Raw genomic sequence first — 13311 nt, 5'->3', positions numbered from 1 at the left:
GTGTTCTATGTGCATTGGCAGCTCATTTTGGATGGAATGTACATCAATCAAATATTGTTATTGCTTTCTTGAATGGTGACATATTTGAGAAAGTCTATGTAACGCAGCCTCACCCTTTTGTCATTAAAGGGCAAGAAGATAAAGTGTGCAAATGTAAGTGTCACGTGCACATCTAACCCTATGCGTATGTGGACAAGCTATCCCAGTTCTAGGGTTCAGGTTAGCCTAGGAAGGGTCTCGCACCCTTGTGAGCCTCAGTGCAGGCCGTGTATGTCCAGGCACTTAGAATAGTTGCATACCCTCTGATTGCACACAGCAAGATCATTAGCATAACATTCAGTACCCATCATGAGCATTTTCCAGAGCATAGAACCCCTTTTTTCAAAATACGCATATTTCACTTATTTATTAATAAGTGGCTTTTGTTGGAAAACTAACTTTGGGAATTTGCTAAAAGAACTATAAAAGAAACCCATTGAGAACGATCAACATTCACATCCGTTGCACCTTAAATTGGCATTAGAGCTCTTTGATAGTGTTCTGTATCACTCAAGGAAAGAACCACATAATTTTCTTTGCTTGTTGCGGTCGCACGTAACCCAAGTTCACTTGGGCGTGTTGATCCCTAATCGTGTTTTCAAAGAGTGGCAGCTAAACCAAGAAAGAAGGGCTTGTCCAGCCTCCCCTTGTTCCTCTTTTCACTCATTGAGAGCGGCCCGTGCACTTAGCGGCCGGCCAATCGACATGAGGTGGAAAAAAGAAACTTTGGTTTGAGCGCAAGGCCGACGAGGGGAGCGCCCGTAGGGAAGAGTTGAGCTCGGCTAAGACAAAAGCCTTCTCAAACACCGATTGCAAGCTAAGAATACAAGTATACCAAGAACCCAAGAAGAACCAAAGAACCCAAAGAACCCAAATAGAACCAAGAACCCAAGGAGCCTATCCCAAATCTTTTTTCCTAAATAAATCTTTGAGTCCCGACCATGGCTTTTTGTTGAGTTGATTTTTGGTGTTATTTAGTTATTTTTTGAGATTTTCTTGAGAAAAACAGAAAAAAAAACCAATAATCCCGATGAAGGAAAGATTGAAGAGATGCTTGAGTAGTACAAAAAGAAAAAGGCACAGGAAAAATGACGAGACTTCATGAGGTATTTCTCAAAAGCCACATGCACAAGGCCATAATGTTAGCACAAGGCCATAATGTTAGAGGTAAGATGTCACGTGACACATCCCAACCCTATGTGTCCGTGGACAAGCTACACCACAACAGGGTTCAGTCAGTTCCGTCAAGTTAGATTAGCAGTGATCTGGCACTTTTGTGAGTCTATTCGTAGACCGTGCATGCCCAGTGACTTAGCATAGATGCATATCCTCCGGTTGCACACAGCATGATCATCGGAATTCCCATCAGAATCCATTAGCATCAGTTAGGGGAATTTTCCAGTGCATTTAGCCTATTTTCCTATTTATTGGTTATTTTCACTTATTATTTTTAAGTGACTTTCCAACAAAAGTAGGTAGGGCAATTTTGTTAAGTTTGTATATAAGCAAACTAGAGCTAGCACTATTTGGCAGAAGAGGTAGCAGGAGCACCTTGCTCAACAGGCAACTTCTCAGCAAGACCAACCCCCGCGACTACTCTGGCGTTTTCTCCACAGAAGACCTAGCGTTTTTGCATCAAATCAGCCTTGGCGATTTGTGCATAGCAGATCAGCCCCGGCGTCATCACGACATAGCAGATCAGCCTAGCGTTTTTGCATTTGCAGAACCACGGCGACAGAAGGACCAATTTCAGCCCCTGGCGTTTTTGGATTTCAACAGCAAATTAAGACCGGCATTATTTACGTAAAGTGTAGCAGATTCAGCCTGTAAAGACCATCAGTTTTCAGCCCTAAGAAACCTCATTTTTCAGCCAAGAAAACGCAGCCAAAACAGTCATTTTCAGCCACCGAAACAATCCCGAAATTCAGCGATTAGAAGATCTCAGATTTCAGCCATCGTCGTCGTCGTCATCGGCATAGACCAAGTTGCATAGTCCATTGCATTCGCATTGTACACCTTTGTGCAATCAAGTAGACGAATCTCGCCGACGAGAGTGGGGCCTTCGGAGGAGGGTTTTACAACCTCTCGGGTGTCGTATCTCTTCTCTCTCCTTCTCTCAGTCTCATTCACTTGCACGCACAATCCACTGACCTTGTTCGTGACCACAGCACTGTACAAGACGGAAAGCTCTCTCTTTCCCTAAAGAACTAAAAGGAACCTTGAGCAATAAAGATCACTAATCTTGAGAAAATACAACATTCATTCCGTTGCACCTAACATTGGTATCAGAGCTTTGGAAGTGTTCTGCATTACTCAAGGAAAGAACCACAATAATTTTTTTTGCTTGTTGCGATCGCACGTACCCAAGTTTACTTGGGCGTGGCGATTCCTAATCATGTTTTGTTGAAGAGTGACAGGAATCCCAAGAAAGAAGGGCTTGTCCAGCCTCCCCTTATATCTCTTTTCACTCATTGAGAGCGGACCGTGCACTTAGCGGCCGGCCAATCGACGTGAGGTGGGAAAACGCAACCTTGGTGTGAGCGCAAGGCCGCCAAGGGGTGCGCCGGCAGAAAAGGGTAGAACTCGGGTGAAGAGAAGATCCTTCTCGAACGCGATTTGCAAGCGAAAGAAAACCTCAAGAACCCCAAGACCCTCAAGACTCAAGAACCTCAAGAACCCAAGATTCTCACGAATCAAGGACCTCAAGAACCCAAGTTCCTCGTGAACTTAAGAACCCAAGACCCCCAAGAACCCACAAGAACCCACGACTTCAGAATGGTCATCACTCGAAGCGAAATGGATACTTCGCTTGGAGGTGATGATCATGAGAGAGGCGAAGAAGAATTTTTCACACCAGGAGGTTTTTCCGACCCTCCCCCTTCACCATCTACGACAAAAAAGATTGCACTAACTTCTATGGAGGAGTTGGAACAAGAAAGAGAAGCAGTCAGAAAAGCCTACGAAGAAGACATGGCTGCCATCGAGCGCAAGTACCAAGAAAGAATGGCAGCCATAGCGCGCAAGAGCAAAGCAAGACAAGCAGATTTTGATCGCGAGATCAAAGCACAAAAAGAAAAGAGCGACCAACACATGAAAGAGTTCTTGCGACTCTTTTCTATTGTGCAGGCGCGGTTCGCACAAGATCAGGAAAAGGAGACTCTCTCAGTCTCTACTTCTCCAAAGCATGACACACAGGATTTGCATGATTGTGTGAAGCATGATGATCATTTGATTGCCAATGATTTGCATAATGATAAGCATGATGATTTGAGTGATCAAGATGTGATTTCTCACAAGCATGATGATTTACATGATCAAGATGTGATTTCTCACAAGCATGATGAGTTGCATGAAGATGATGTGATTGTTCACAAGGCTGATGTGTTAGTTGATGCTTTTGCTAGCGAAGCTAACCTCGTTGTAGATTCGAGCAGTCACGAAGATCCGATCTTGGCTTTCGAGTCGAGGTCCAAAGAACCCCCACAGGACGATTCGATCATTCAGGAAGAACCGATCTTGGCTCTTGAGCCTTGGTCCAAAGAACCATCACAGGAAGTATTATGTGTTCACATGATTGATACGCACACATTGTTCGAGTGTTTCAATCGTGAAGGTTTCCTGTATTTTAGTCAGCATCGCTATGTGATCCATTTTATTAGGCATGACATATTGTATGTTGAGCACGTCTCTCATGGATGAGCACGAATGTATGCGGATTGTGCATGAAAAGTTGAAAAGTTTGTATGTCAGGAAGTCTCTTCCGTGGCATGACACAGTCTCCGAACGAGCACATGATTGTATGAGCACCAAGCATGGGCATTTCCATTGTGATTTGCCACAGTTGATTGATTTCGATCAAACCGAAAAGATTCAACCTCATTGTTTGCATGTGTTTGATGAACGGGTTGTTACTCCGTCTATTAGTTCATCTACATTGCATACACAGTCTTTAGAGAAGACAAGATTGTTTTCCTTCACTTTACATGGAATGGGTATGTTCATGGTTTTGTGTTGGAGATTGTTTCAGGAATTTTCAGCCATGGAGATTCTTGAAGACGAAAGAAGCAGATCTCTAGACGAAGTTGAAGCAAGGAAGGAGATTCAAAAGACTTCGTGTCGCTTTCGGCGTGGCCCAAAGAAGCAAGCGTTGTAGACCTTTATGAAGTTCAAGTATCGCTCGACCCACACAGCAGAGTGGGCCGACGAAGAGTCCCTTCCAGGATTCCGGATGCTGTTGGTGATCTCCCTCGACGCCATACAGTTCGATACCAGTACCTCACTTTGAAAAGGAGGGGATGCCACGTGACACATCCCAACCCTATGTGTCCGTGGACAAGCTACACCACAACAGGGTTCAGTCAGTTCCGTCAAGTTAGATTAGCAGTGATCTGGCACTTTTGTGAGTCTATTCGTAGACCGTGCATGCCCAGTGACTTAGCATAGATGCATATCCTCCGGTTGCACACAGCATGATCATCGGAATTCCCATCAGAATCCATTAGCATAAGTTAGGGGAATTTTCCAGTGCATTTAGCCTATTTTCCTATTTATTGGTTATTTTCACTTATTATTTTTAAGTGACTTTCCAACAAAAGTAGGTAGGGCAATTTTGTTAAGTTTGTATATAAGAAAACTAGAGCTAACACTATTTGGCAGAAGAGGCAGCAGGAGCACCTTGCTCAACAGGCAACTTCTCAGCAAGACCAACCCCGCGACTACTCTGGCGTTTTCTCCATAGAAGACCTAGCGTTTTTGCATTAGATCAGCTCCGGCGTCATCACGACACAGCAGATCAGCCTAGTGTGTTTGCATTTGCAGAACCCGGGCGACGGAAGGACCTATTTCAGTCCCTGGTGTTTCTGGATTTCAACAGCAAATTAAGACCGGCATTATTCACCTAAAGTGTAGCAGATTCACCCCTAAAGACCATCAATTTTCAGCCCTAAGAAACCTCATTTTTTAGCCAAGAAAACGCCAGCCAAAAAAGTCATTTTCAGCCACCGAAACAGTCCCGAAATTCAGCGATTAGAAGATCTCAGATTTCAGCCATCGTCGTCGTCGTCACCGTCGTCGTCATCGGCATAGACCAAGTTGCATAGTCCATTGCATTCGCATTGTACACCTTTGTGCAATCAAGTAGACCACTCTCGCCGACGAGAGTGGGGCCTTTGGAGGAGGGTTTTACAACCTCTCGGGTGTCGTATCTCTTCTCTCTCCTTCTCTCAGTCTCATTCACTTGCTCGCACGATCCACTCACCTTGTTCGTGACCACAACACTCTACAAGACGGAAAGCTCTCTCTTTCCCTAAAGAACTAAAAGGAACCTTGAGCAATAAAGATCACTAATCTTGAGAAAATACAACATTCATTCCGCTGCACCTAACATAAGAAAAGAATGCTGATCAGTCTTCAACGACAATATGAGGCCAAAAATGATTGAGAATGGTCATAAAACTCTGGGATGGCCTACAAGGACAAAGAAAGTTGGTGATACGGCTAAGCGAAAGCACCCATTAAGTGTAAAGTTTCCTATCATATACTTCACGCGACTACAAGGCCGTGTACAAGAAGTAGATCTTTATATTGAAAATCTTCTATCTTATATGTGACTTAATGAATCCTAACAAACAAAAGGGACTAATTTTACTGACAAAAAAAAGAAAAAAAAAACCGTCAAAGGCAGAGCCATCTATGGAGGATGGGGTGAGGGAAAAGGTGTGGCCCTTTTTGGTTCGACAAAATCTGACTTTGGTTTTTCTGTTGGAGGTTGGGGAGAGTAGAAGCCTGACAAAAGAGAAACTTTTCCGCTCGAACAAAGAGGGACGGACTTTGATGCTGTTGATATCTCTCCATAGAGCTTTGACGGCCTTCGCGTATTTAAGAATAACTTTTAGGGAAAATTACCAAAATATCCCTCTAATTTGTGAAAATTCCCAATATATCCCTCAAATTAAAAAAATTCCCAAAATAACCTTGTATCTATTTGCGTTGGATCTTCAAGATTTTCTAATCTTTATTCTTGTTTGATAATTGAGATCGGTTTTTAAGTGCTTAGCATGTAATTTTTTGCAAATTACCTCCAAAGAAAAGGCAATTACGTCTAAAAATATTGAAAAAATTCATCTCCAAAGCCTACATAACCAACTCAAATTTTAGTTTTAGCATCCTGTATGGTAGACAATCACTCTTCTTATGAAAAGCTACAAATGTTTTTGTTTTTGGAGGAATTTACTCTCACAACTACGGGTATTTTGGGAATGTTGGAAAATTTGAAGGGCATTTTGGAAATTTATGACAAATTATGGGGGTATTTTGGGAATTTTTGAAATTTGAGAGGTATTTTCGGAATTTCCACAAATTAGAGGGGTATTTTGGTAATTTTTCCTAACTTTTATGTGAAACATCCCAGTGTGCTATCCATGACAGCGAAAAGATGTGGCTGCCTACCAAAAAAAAAACAAAAACGAGAGTTATAGTGGGGGTAATGCCATTCCCAAGCCTAGTTGCTCCTTCGAGGAGGCTTCCTTTCTTGATTATGTTCCTGGAGGTATCCTTAGAGCTGGTTTCAAAGAACCAACGTCAATCCAAGCACAGGGCTAGCCAATGGCTTTGAAACAAAGGTACCTTATTGGGCTTGCAATGACCGGGTCATAGAAAACACTTGCATGCCTATTACTAGCCATTGTTTATGTCAATGCATAGCCTGCACTGTCACCAGGTGATGGTCCGATTGTTCTCATCTTCGCACCCACTAGAGATCTGGCCATCCAAATACAACGAGAGGCAACAAAGTTTGGGGCTTCATCGAAGATTAAGAGTACATGTGTTTACGAAGGTGTACCAAAGGGACCGCTGATAAGGGATCTTCAAAAAGGTGCGGAGATAGTCATAGCCACATCTGGCCGCTTGATTGATATGCTCAATGGTAGACAAACCAACCTTCGCAAGGTTACATATCTTGTCCTTGATGAGGTGGGTCGAATGCTGGACATGGTTTTGAACCTCAAATCAGAAAAATTATCTCCCAGATTAGGCCTGACAGACAGAATTTGTATTGGAGTGCAACTTGGCCTAAGGAAGTTAAAGGTTTATCTAGACAATTTCTACAAAATCCTTACAAAGTTGTCATTGGTTCACAAGATCTGAAAGCCAATCATTCAATTTATAGATTATAGAAGTTGTTTCTGAGAATGAGATATACTCAAAATTGGCAGATTTACTGGAGCATGTCATGGATGGAAGTAAAGTGACCATATTTATGGAAACAAAAAGAGGTTGTGATCAAGTTACTAGACAACTTTGAATGGATGGATTTTCAGCTTTATCTATCCATGGTGATAAGAGTCAAGCTGAACGAGATTGGGTTCTTTCTGAGTTTAACTTTGGCAATAGTCCTATAATGACAAAACGGATGTTGCAGCTCGGGGCTTGGATGTGAAGGACATAAAGTTCGTCATCAATTATGATTTTCATGGGTCATAGTTCTTGTTGTGGTTTGACAAAAGCAAAAACAACAACAAAGACCGCACCAACATTGACAATCAGGCCATGTCAGAGACGACATGAATTCGGAGGGGAGGAGTGTTGACCCATGGGTCAACAGTACGGCATAACTCAATTTCCGTACAAAGTCCTATATTTTGAGAGTTATGAAATGATGCGTATTATGCATCATTTGTAATGAGTAGCTATTCTAGTTGCAGAGTCGAGGTACAATGGCACTTCCAAATTGTAAATACAAAGCCATTTGATCCATTGAACTCCATTTTTGGTATAACCTATGGTAGCCTTAGTATATAAGGTACCTAGGTCATTTTGTAAGGAGAAATTTATCTTAATCAAGGTTTTGTGTTGCGATCGATTGTGTGTGAGAGATAAAGAGAGAGAGCTTGAGCTTCATCCCGATGCTACTTCTTGCTCGTTCATCACATTAGAGATTCGATTGCACCATTGCGATAGGCTCGGAGAGAGCTATGCAACAACGCCAAGCATTCCACGCGAAACGGATCACACGCGCTAATGCATCTATTGTGGTCGTAAGTGTATCAAACAAAGTCTGTTTTCTGCGTGCAAGTAGTTGTTAGAATCGTGGTGACATAAGCTACACATAGGTACTCATAGATTTCAATTTCGGGCACTGTCGAATTTTTGCTTTGTCTTCATTGCAGATGGGCTTGGAGTACGGATTTTGAGTGTAGAGGCTTTGGGATAGGTGTATCCTAGGGAGGGGATGGTGTTCCTCAAGTTTCGTACGATTCTGGTATGATTTGGTGAGTTGCCTTTTGTTTGTGTGTATGTGGGTTGAAGGTGTATTCTTGATTTTGGTTTAGTTGGCCTTCCAGAGTGTTGTATGTGTGGGATGGTCTCAGCCTGATAAGCTATAGTGAATGCCTCCGTGCGCCTATCGTGTCATCTGTGACCTCGATTGACATTATGTTGATCTAGGTATTGTTGCATGCACTTTATAGGTGGTGTGATTCGCTCCCGCAACAAAGCTTTAAATTATAAACTAACCCTATCGTCCCTGAACAAAGAAAAAGTAATTTCTCGCCAATAGTAATTTTTTAAAGCTTTAAATTATAGATTTACCCTATTGTCCCTCAACAAACAAAAAGTAATTTGGGTAGAGTAGAGCTGACGGATGATAGATAGAGGGTTAGTTTATAAATTCAACATTGTTCAAGGCTTTACAATTATATCTTAAATTTATAATTTATGTGCCAAGAGCCAACCTACCTCTCTTCTCTCAGATATTGATGGTGCCTTCATGGAAGCAGTAGAGGACTTGCAGAAGCTTAAGATACGAGAGCAAGCACTGATCAAAAGAGAGAAGCCTACAACAGAGACTATCTTGAAAAACACCTTTCAGCAAGTGTCATTGTACGACATGCTTCGACTTGATGCAAATTTTTGAAGTGACACCCTTTCCATCATTCAATCTCCGTATCCTGGTGCAAGGTCTAGTGGCGGGCACCTACCAGTGCAGCCCTTAGAGTCCTAAATGATATCCCATCCCGCTGCTCCCTTCAATGATTATAGAAGCTGTCGTCTCACCGTGTCCGTCTTGGGGCGGCAATTCTCAGGAGTGATAGTGGATGGTGGATCTAACATCAACTAGATGCCCAAGTTCACTATGTTAGCGGAAACCGGCCCATGGGGCGATAGGCTATGGTTGACACCCGAAATTATTTACTTTACTTTAGACACAAAGAGAGAGAGAGCACTTTGAAAAACGAATGTGCGATGGGAATTAACACCCAAGTACACACACGGGTCGGAAGCTAGAATTTCCCGAGTAGACGTCGACAACCTGTAGGCCCCAAAATTGTCGTCCCTTGCGGTATTTCTTTATACTTTGAGAGGGTAAATTACAAAGTAGAGTCCTCGGAATTCTTTACCTGTATCCAGCTAGATACCACTTGTGTTGGCCAAATTGCGGCAGCATAACAGTCCCAAAACTTGCGCGAAACCTATTCCCCTGCTGGAACTCACTTCTACTGGCATAAACCCTTTGATTCCTGCCCAAAAACAATAAATTCAGCAGCATGTATTTACTGGTTTTTGCCCTGTTTTCAGTCCCAAACAGTCTCCGAATTGTCCTCTATCAGTGGGACATTATTCCCAATGGTTCTCACGTCCGTATGGCTGAAAAACAGTGAGATTACAATGCATACACAACATTGAAACGCACCTGTTTGGTGAGGTTATGAACCTCATTTGTGCCTGCTTTGGAGTAGCAATTAGCTACTCCTGTTCCTGCTCAAGGAGGCTCGTGCCTCAGCACAAAAGCATGAAACCACACAGCTGTACATCAGTCAAATGAAGAGCCCTCTTGTGGAGCTCATATAACTGCACGTAGGGGAGAGAGAGAGCAGTGTGTAGTGTGCAGGGCATCACTCCTAGCACCACACTGTACATAGTGGAAAGAAAGCACTCCAAAGCTCTTAACCTGTGACAAATTGCAAAATGAGGCCTCTCCCAACTTAAAAACCAGCGTCCATTTTTCTGTATGAAGAAAGTACACAGGAAAGTGCCACTTGGCACATTCACAAGCATTTTCCCGTTTCGGGGTTGCCACCTAAAAATCTTTCGACTAGTTGCCCAATTGACTTCGCGGTAGAGTTGTAAAATGTTCCCCTTGTCATTCCGAAGGTAATGACGCGAACACATTTCACGGCCCAAAATAGCAGTTCCCTAATTTTTAGGAGATGCTTCCATTGGGCTCCCACTTGTCTTCTGACCATCTATCCAAAAGTGCAATGTGGCCCAACTGTCGGATACTTTCTGCTGGTGATCCCACCTTGACTTTATGCCTTTATTGAGTTTACTTCCTAGTATCCACCAACTTGCCAAGTGCGACGGGGGAACCTACATGACTTGGAATTGGGCCTAGACATCATGACTTGGAATTGGGCCTAGACATCCTCTTACTACACGAATTCCAGTGCCGACCAACTTTCCGTCTGTCGGTGAAACTACCGTTCACATTGGCCATACAATGTTGACCATTTGCAACTTCAAAAAGAGGGTCTCAAAAATAAAACAAAAACCATTGGAAAGAAACCAACAACGAAGGTTAGCAGTGGCCTTGTCGTCGTGACATAGTTAACAGTTGCCACGTCCTCGTGAAATACCCCCCTCTTGAAATTGCAAAGGTCCTCGATTGCATACCATAAATACACGCCATTGATGATCTTGCGTTATTAGCACTCTTTTACCATCGCATGTATCGGCAAGAAAGGTCGTAATACATAGATACAAATGAATTAATGAGGCCTTCATACTTTTGTCATTTCCATCTATTACACCGACTTCATCTATACATTTGATGTGGTAGCCCTTCATTACCCCTCCTTTGCACACATTGGGTTGGGGCATAAGTAGGTTGTAACCTAAAGGCTTCAAGGTAAAGTTGCAATACATTTGGTGACTTTGACAGTTCATGCTCTTCCATCCACTTTGCATGCATAGGTGGATAGTTCTTGAACTTCACTAAATAGCATCTTGCAACTTGTCCTTCAACTTTTTTGTCCTTATGTACCAAAACTTTCTCAGGTATCACGATCTCATCAAGTTCCTCAACTTTTGGTTGATCCTCATCTGGCATATCTTCTGGCACATCACCCACGAAAGGTCTTAGAAGACTCACGTGAAACGCATTATGAATCTTCCACGCGTTAGGCAATTTCAGCCTGTAAGCCACATCGTTGATCTTGTCAAGCACTTGAAAAGGCCCATAGTAACGCATACTGAGCTTAGGAAACAACCGTTCCTTGCTCTTCATCTTCTTTAACCTTGCCTTTTTGAACCTTAAGAGAACCCAATCACCAAGTGATAACAGGAATTCACGATGATGACGATCAACAGCCTTTTCCTGCTTTGCCCGAGTCTTCACGAAGGCAACTTTAATTTTCTTATACATTTCATCCATGTTCTCAACCTATCGATCTGCCTCAAAGATCTTGTCCTTTGTATGCAAAATTGGAGGATTTTTTTTTCCGCCTTCAACAATCTCAAAAGGTGCTTTGCCAGTCGACGACTGCACCGTATTATTGTACACATACTCAAGCATAGGCAAATATTGTTCCCACTTGCCTTTATTATCTAACACATAGCATTTCAGCCGATCTAAGACAATAGAATTAGCCTCTTTTGACTGTCCATGAGTTTGCGGATGAAACGAGGATGAGAACTTGAGCGTAGTGCCCATGTTCTCAAACAATCCTGTCCAAAACAAATCGGTCAAGCGAGGATCACGATCACTGAAAATCGGTTGTGGCATACTATGGTACTTAAAGACATTTGTATATGAACAAGCGTGCCATCTGATCAGATTTTATCTTCTTCTTGATAGGGATAAAATGGGCCTGCTTGCTGAACTTGCAGATAATGTTCAATATACCATCATTTCTTGTTGGTGTTCTTGGAAGATCAAAGATAAAGTCCATAGCAATGCTTTCCCATGGCTTATCCGGAATCGGCAGTGGTTGCAGCAACCCTGGTGCCTTTTACCTGTCAAACTTGACCTTTTGGCAAATCAGGCATGCTTGCACAAAGGCAACCATATCTCTCCTCAAGATAGGCCAATAGAAGAATGTCTTTACCACTTTAACTATCGCATCAATACCACGGTGCCTTGCATACGGTGGGACATGTCTCTCTTCCATGACCTTATGTCACAATGGCCTAGTGACACAAAGTCTGCCATGCATCATCATAAAACAATCTCTGAGGAGGTAGTGCTCATGATGTTGCCCCTCTTGCAGTTGTTCAAAGATCCTTGCAAAATCTTCATCAGTAGCATATTGTTCCTTCATGTCATCTAACTCATGATGATAAGGAATTGACACAGCTGAAATTTGTGGCTTCCTTGATAGCGCATCAGCCACAACAAACAATGTTTGCCCATCGCATATGCTTTTCGGATAGCTTTGACTGTGTCAAGAAGTATCGCAAGGTCTGATGATTTGTTTGGACAACAAAATCAACACCTAAGAGGTAGTGCTTCCAGCTAGAAAGTGCATGAATCACAGCCAAGAGCTCTTTCTCATAGACTTGCATAGTCCTCTCTGGCCTTTGCAAAATTCGGCTTTCATAAGCTAATATCCGTCTGTCATAATAACTAATATCTAATTCTCCTAAATGATTTATCATGTTAAATTGATCATTTAATATGGGGAAGTGCCAGGGGAGAAAAAGCTAGAATATTGGTTAAGCTGGCAGACCGGCTACAATAGCGATCCAACGGAGGGAAAATAGGGATCCAAAGGGGGGGCCATCTACAAAAGAGCAAGGTGCAATAATGGGCTTAAAAGACCCTAAGGTTCAGCCCAGTAAGACTTCCAAAATGCTAAGGTTCCAAAATTCAAAGGTTGTGTCCAAAGGTCAAAAGCCCGGGGAAATTGGATGCTTTGTGTGCGTCCCAAAAAGTCTTTCACAAGCCCGACAAAGGAGGGGGCGAGCCCAAGAAGTTGGGGATGAGAGAGAAACTCTCTCTCTCTCACACACACACACACACACAAGCTCCCTTTACACAAAGGGAATGAGGGACACATGTCAGCTCCCTAGCTCTGATGCCCACAAGGTATACGCAAATCCTATTGGATGGCCTTGGAGATGGACCAATGAGAATTAGGCTACAGTAAATCTAGTTTAATTGATTTAAAAACACTCAATAAAAGAACCAATAAGAATTAATCTCTCTAGAAGACTATTGGACAGTTTCCCAAGGGGTCCAATGGCTTGCCTGATTCCTATTGGGCAGGAGACAAA

The 13311-nt window shown here is 42.7% G+C and overlaps 1 long non-coding RNA gene and 1 pseudogene across 1 annotated transcript in view; both read left to right on the top strand.

Moving 5' to 3' along the window:
- The window catches only part of LOC147456812 (uncharacterized), an 80174-nt gene that overhangs the window by 26239 nt on the left and 40624 nt on the right, over nucleotides 1-13311 (top strand). The window lies entirely within an intron of this gene.
- Nucleotides 6432-7521, top strand: LOC147456813 (DEAD-box ATP-dependent RNA helicase 20-like; annotated as a pseudogene).

Source organism: Adiantum capillus-veneris, chromosome 5 (genome assembly GCF_014529385.1).
Source record: "Adiantum capillus-veneris isolate H3 chromosome 5, ASM1452938v2, whole genome shotgun sequence".
NCBI lineage: Eukaryota > Viridiplantae > Streptophyta > Polypodiopsida > Polypodiales > Pteridaceae > Adiantum > Adiantum capillus-veneris.
Note: the sequence above shows the minus strand (reverse complement) of the source record. Positions and strands in the feature narration are given on the sequence as shown.